The following is a 6,042-nucleotide window of genomic DNA, read 5'->3' on the forward strand; positions in this document are numbered from 1 at the left end:
CCTCAGACGAACCATCAAACAAGCATAGTGTCAATACAGGATTAAGATTGAATCCTACTACACTGGCTCTGACTCTCGCCAGATGTGGCAGGGCTTTAAAACTATTACAGACTAGAAAGGGAACCCAGACGCGAGTTGCACAGTGACGAGATCCTACCAGATGAGCTGTATGCCTTTTATGCTCGCTTCGAGGCCAGCAACACTGAAGCATGCACAAGAGCACCAGCTGTTCTGGATGACTGTGTGATAACGCTCTCGGTAGCAGATGTGAGCTAAGCCGCAGGGCCAGACGGATTACCAGGACGTGTACTGAAAGCATACGCGGATCAACTGGCAAGTGTACTCACGGACATTTTCAACCTCTCCCTGACCAAGTCTATAATACCTACATGTTTCAAGCAGACCACCATAGTCCCTGTGCAAAGGAAGCGAAGGTAACCTGCCTAAATGATTACTGCCCCGTAGCACTCACATTGGTAGCCATGAAGTTATTTGAAAGGCTGGTCATGACTCACATCAACACCATCCTCCAGGATACCCTAGACCCACTCCAATTCGCATACCGCCCCAAAAGCTCCATAGATGACAAAATCTCAATCACACTCCACACTGCCCTTTCCCACCTGGACAAAAGGAACACCTATGTGAGAATGCTATTCATTGACTAAAGCTCAGTGTACAACACCATAGTGCCCACGAAGCTCATTACTAAGCTAAGGACCCGGGGACTAAATACCTTCCTCTGCAACTGGATCCTGGACTTCCTGACGGGCCGCCCCCGGGTGGTAAGGGTAGGCAACAACACCATCATTAAGTTTGCTGACGACATAACAGTGGTAGGCCTGATCACCGGCAACGATGAGCCTATAGGGAGGAGGTCAGAGAACTGGCAGTGTGGTGCCAGAACAACAACCTCTCAGAGGAGAGCCCCAAAAAATTGTCAGAGACTCCAGTCACCCAAGTCATAGACTGTTTTGGGTTGTGCCGTGGCGGAGATCTTTGTGGGCTATACTCGGCCTTGTCTCAGGATGGTAAGTTAGTGGTTGAAGATATCCCTCTAGTGGTGTGGGGGCTGTGCTTTGGCAAAGTGGGTGGGTTTATATCCTTCCTGTTTGGCCCTGTCCGGTGGTATGCTCTCTCTAATTCTCTCTTTCTCTCTTTCTTTCTCTCTCTCGGAGGACCTGAGCCCTAGGACAATGCCTCAGGACTACCTGGCATGATGACTCCTTCCTGTCCCCAGTCCACCTGGTCGTGCTGCTGCTCCAGTTTCAACTGTTCTGCCTGCGGCTATGGAATCCTGACCTTTTCATCGGACGTGCTACCTGTCCCAGACCTATTATTTGACCATGCTGGTCATTTATGAACATTTGAACATCTTGGCCATGTTCTGTTATAATCTCCACCCGGCACAGCCAGAAGAGGACTGGCCACCCCTCATAGCCTGGTTCCTCTCCAGGTTTCTTCCTAGGTTTTGGCCTTTCTAGTTTTTCCTAGCCAACGTGCTTCAACACCTGCGTTACTTGCTGTTTGGGGTTTTAGGCTGGGTTTCTGTACAGCACTTTGAGATATCAGCTGATGTACGAAGGGCTATATAAATAAAATTGATTTGATTTGTTTTCTCTGCTACAGCACGGCAAGAGGTACCAGAGCGCCAAGTCCTGGACCAAAAGGCTCCTGAACTGCCATAAGACTCCTGAACAATTAATCAAAGGGCCACCAGACTATTTACATTGACACCCCCCCCTCCATTTGTTTTGTACACTACTGCCACTCGCTGTTTATTATATTACTTCAGTCAATATTTTCTTAATTCTTCTTGAACTGCACTGTTGGTTAAGGGCATGTAAGTAAGCATTTCACGGTAAGGTCTACACGCATGTGACAAATAAAGTTTGATTTGATTGATTATTAAATGTACTATACTGTAAAGCTTGAATGTTTCAGGTTTTGTTTTTCTTAAATGTACTCTACTGCAACGCTGGAATGTTTTCATCTGTTGCCATGATATAACTAAAATAACAAATGAGACTGAACCACACACACACACACACACACACACACACACACACACACACACACACACACACACACACACATAAACACACGCGTTAGATGTTATCCATATTCTAATCAATCACAGATGGTCTGGAAGCCTCCTGGCCATTTGTGAAATGTTGACACAATTATCAATGACCAGTTCAAAGACCAGGTGACGGATAAAAGGATAGCAGAGTCCCTCTATGGAAGTTTATATCGGGTGTATATTGGGTGTGTGATTTGACACTCTGCTTGAGATATCAAATGTTCTTCCTGAATGGATCCCAATCCACAAACTTCTCGGTATTCTAGGTTGTAAAGGATTCCTTAAAACAACATAGACTGAAAGACAAGAATATGAGTGATATGACTATAAGCAGTACCAGTGGTCTTTTTTATTTTGAGTGTAATTTGACCACTGTTGAGGTTTGAAAAATGTCTAAGGTAACCAAATCAAATCAAAATTAATGTTTGAGATTAAGAGATTAAGATTTTTTTTATTGAGAAAACTCATAATTATGTAAAATACGTGGCATTGTTGCTTATAAAGCAGTTTTATGTTTCTTATTTTTTCATTGCGGCAGATTAGGAAAATAACTGTTGATTGGGCCAGTTCCTTTCTACACAACAGCGCCACCAAAAGTATTCTCAAAGTAACTGCAGGCATATCCCCTCAATAGGCATATGGGATGTTAGATCATACTCAAAGGTAGCGAACATTTTGGCTTGATATATAACACCTACATTGGAATGACAAATAAGATTTCTTAGAAGTTTCCATTGTTTCATTGTAATCCTGTCTCCCCAGTACCTTTTCACTGGTAATTTCCCTTTCCTGTCTTTCCTCCTCCAGAGAAATGATGGCGACTTAATTGTTTTGTTAACAGTCAGAACTGCCCGGCAACACCAGAACACCAGCCCCTGGGAACAATCCGGACCATGGAGGCACAGATTCCAGAGAGTCAGCATGTGTGTGTGTGTGTTGTTCGTGTGTGCGTGCGTGCGTGCGTGCGTGCTTGTGTGTGTGAGAGTGTGCGTGCTTGTGTGTGTGAGCATGCGTGCCTCAATGAGCTGAATGAGTGGCAGGCCTAACCTAAGCCCACTTTATAGCAATGTGTGGGAAGCGAACCGCAAGCTCTTCCTCTGTCTTTCTTCAACGCAAGTGATTACCACAGCGGAAATGCTAATGGCTGTTTGGATAGCCGTGGACCAGGGATGAAGCATTTGTTTTACTTGGTGATCCTCGTCTGGCTAACAGGGCCGCCAGTCTGTTGTTTTTAAATTACAGGGGGATATCGCTGCTTCAGCAAAGGTACCCTAGTCCACCAAAAACACCCCCTTCTCCAGAAGTGCTGAGTTTTACAAATGATGGAACTTCTTTGTTTATGAGTGTTTGTGTGTGTGCGCGTGTGTGTGTGTGTGTGTGTGTGTGCATGCATGCGTGTGCGCAGCTCGTGTTGTCAAACCGAGCCCACCTGATTTATGATTAAAACAATATTGCTACAAATCACTTTGGAAAGACTTACGTTCGCTGCTCTGTTTTCTCCTCCACTGATAAACGAGCCAGATTAGTTCAAGTCCGTGTAAAGCGCTGGTGTGTGTTGTAAAGGGCGGGGTCGTACGGTTGATGGACTACATGTCTAAGCAGACATCAGGTTGAAGCAGTCCAGTGAGGCCCAGTCTGACAGACACGGGTATATACAGATAGATACGTTTCTGTACAGAGGAATGGGCCACGCGGTTCACTCAGCTTTCTTTCTCATGGGCTGTGTCTGAATTGGCATTACTTTTGACCAGACCTCCTATGGGCTCTAGGGTGCAATTACAGACACGGCCATGGATTACACTGAAATCAAGGTTAATGTCTTCTGAAAGGCAGCTTTCCTGCTCAGAGCGTTTAATGGAGGGAGAATGTATGGTTACTCTTTGGAAGTTACTCTTTGGAACAGTGAACTGGTAAAGAAGCTTGTTTTGGGCGGTCTGAAATAATGACATGTTACACTGACTAACATAGCTCATTATTTCCCTCGATAAGTTTGAATAAGATGTTGTTTTTTTTTAGAACTAACATAAAATATTCATTAGAGGAGAGTGGGGTAAGTTGAGACATTTTTTTACATTCAGCATCACTCCTTCAAGGGAAATATACAAAGAACAAAAATATAAACTCAAAACGTAAAGTGTTGGTCCCATGTTTCATGAGCTGATATGAAGGAAAAAGGACACTGCTCTTGGTAGTATCACTGATATGTAATAAGCTTACGTATCGGCCTCACGGGCCTTCGTCAGAGCTTTTGTGAGTTTTTAAAACTAGCACCCATTATTTAGACCTAGACACACCCACATCCGTTCCACGCAAACCAAAAACAAATAAGTGCTACCAAATATAACAACATGCATTTCATAAACACTACAAAAGTGTGTAAATAAGACGTATGAAACACGTCTGTAAAACCACAATGAGGACATGGCAAGTTTTCGTTAGTCCTTGAAAAACAGTCATCTTAAATTGGCACATAATTCATGTTCAAATTCACCACATAACATACATAGGCAATTCATCATTAAGTCCTTTAGGAAATAATCCCAAAACATTCTCTTTTACTCAGAGTATCATTTATATAACCTCCCCTGTCTGATATCTTAACGTTCTCTATGCCACAAAATCTAAATGTAGAAATGTCATGCTTTAGGTCATTGAAATGTACTGCGACTGGATAATCCCTGTCGTTTCTCCTGATTGAACTTTTGAGTTCACTGATTCTCTGTTTGAGAGAACGAGAGGTTTTACCGACATAGCAGAGCCCACATGGACATTTAATCATGTAAATAACATGGGTGGTGGAACACGTGATAATGTCATTTATTTGGAACCGTGAGCTGATATATCATGAGCTGATATAAAAGTACCAGAAATTTAGCATGCGCACAAAAAGCTTATTTCTTTAAAATGCTGTGCGAAAATTCCTCTACATCCCTGATAGTGAGCATTTCTCCTTTGCCAATCTGATCCATCCACTTGACAAGTGTGGCATATCAAGAAGCTGATTAAACAGCATAATCATTAGTTATTATTATTACTATTATTATTAATTATTATAATTATTACACTTTGGTGGACAATAAAAGGCCACTCTAAAATGTGCAGTTTTGTCACAAAACACAATGCTACAGATGTCTCAAGTTTTGAGGGAGCGCACAATTGGCATGCTGACTGCAGGAATTTCCACCAGAGCTGTTGCCAGAGAATGTAATGTTAATTTCTCTACAATAAGCTGCCTCTAACACCGTTTTAGAGAATTTGGCAGTGCATCCAACCGGACTCACAACCGCAGACCACGTGTAACCATGCCAGCCCAGGACCTCCACATCCGGCTTCTTCACCTGTGGGATCATCTGAGGGGAGGTTTGAGAAGGTGGGGAGGGGGGTTCTGAGGAGTATTTCTGTCTGTAATAAAGCCCTTTTGTGGGGAAAACTCATTCTGATTGGCTGGGCCTGGCTCCCCAGTGGGTGGGCCTGTGACTGCATCCCTGCCCAGTCACGTGAAATCCATAGATTAGGGCCTCATTAATGTATTTAAATGGACTGATTTCCTTATATAAACTGTAACTCAGTTAAATCTTTGAAATTGTTGCATGTGTTTATATTTTCATTCAGTATAGTGTTCTTTCTAACAAAGGCCTCAACATATATTTCAGGATGTTGTGTATCCCAGGAAATATTCAGAATTCATCTGAAGATTACAGTTTTGAAAATATATCTTGGCACAACTAACCCCGTGTATTATGGCTTCAGTTGAGCTGCAGGACAGACTTGTAATCAAAGCAAATCAAATACAATTATATTAGTGACATGTGCCAAATACAACACCTTACAGTGAAATGCTTACTTACAACCCTAACCAACAATGCCATTTAAAAAAAAATATGGATAAAAATAAGAGATAAAAGTAACAAGTAATTAATAAGCAGCAGGAAAATAACAATAGCGAGACTATATACAGG

The sequence above is a fragment of the Oncorhynchus clarkii genome, chromosome 22 (assembly GCF_045791955.1).
Source record: "Oncorhynchus clarkii lewisi isolate Uvic-CL-2024 chromosome 22, UVic_Ocla_1.0, whole genome shotgun sequence".
Lineage (NCBI taxonomy): Eukaryota > Metazoa > Chordata > Actinopteri > Salmoniformes > Salmonidae > Oncorhynchus > Oncorhynchus clarkii.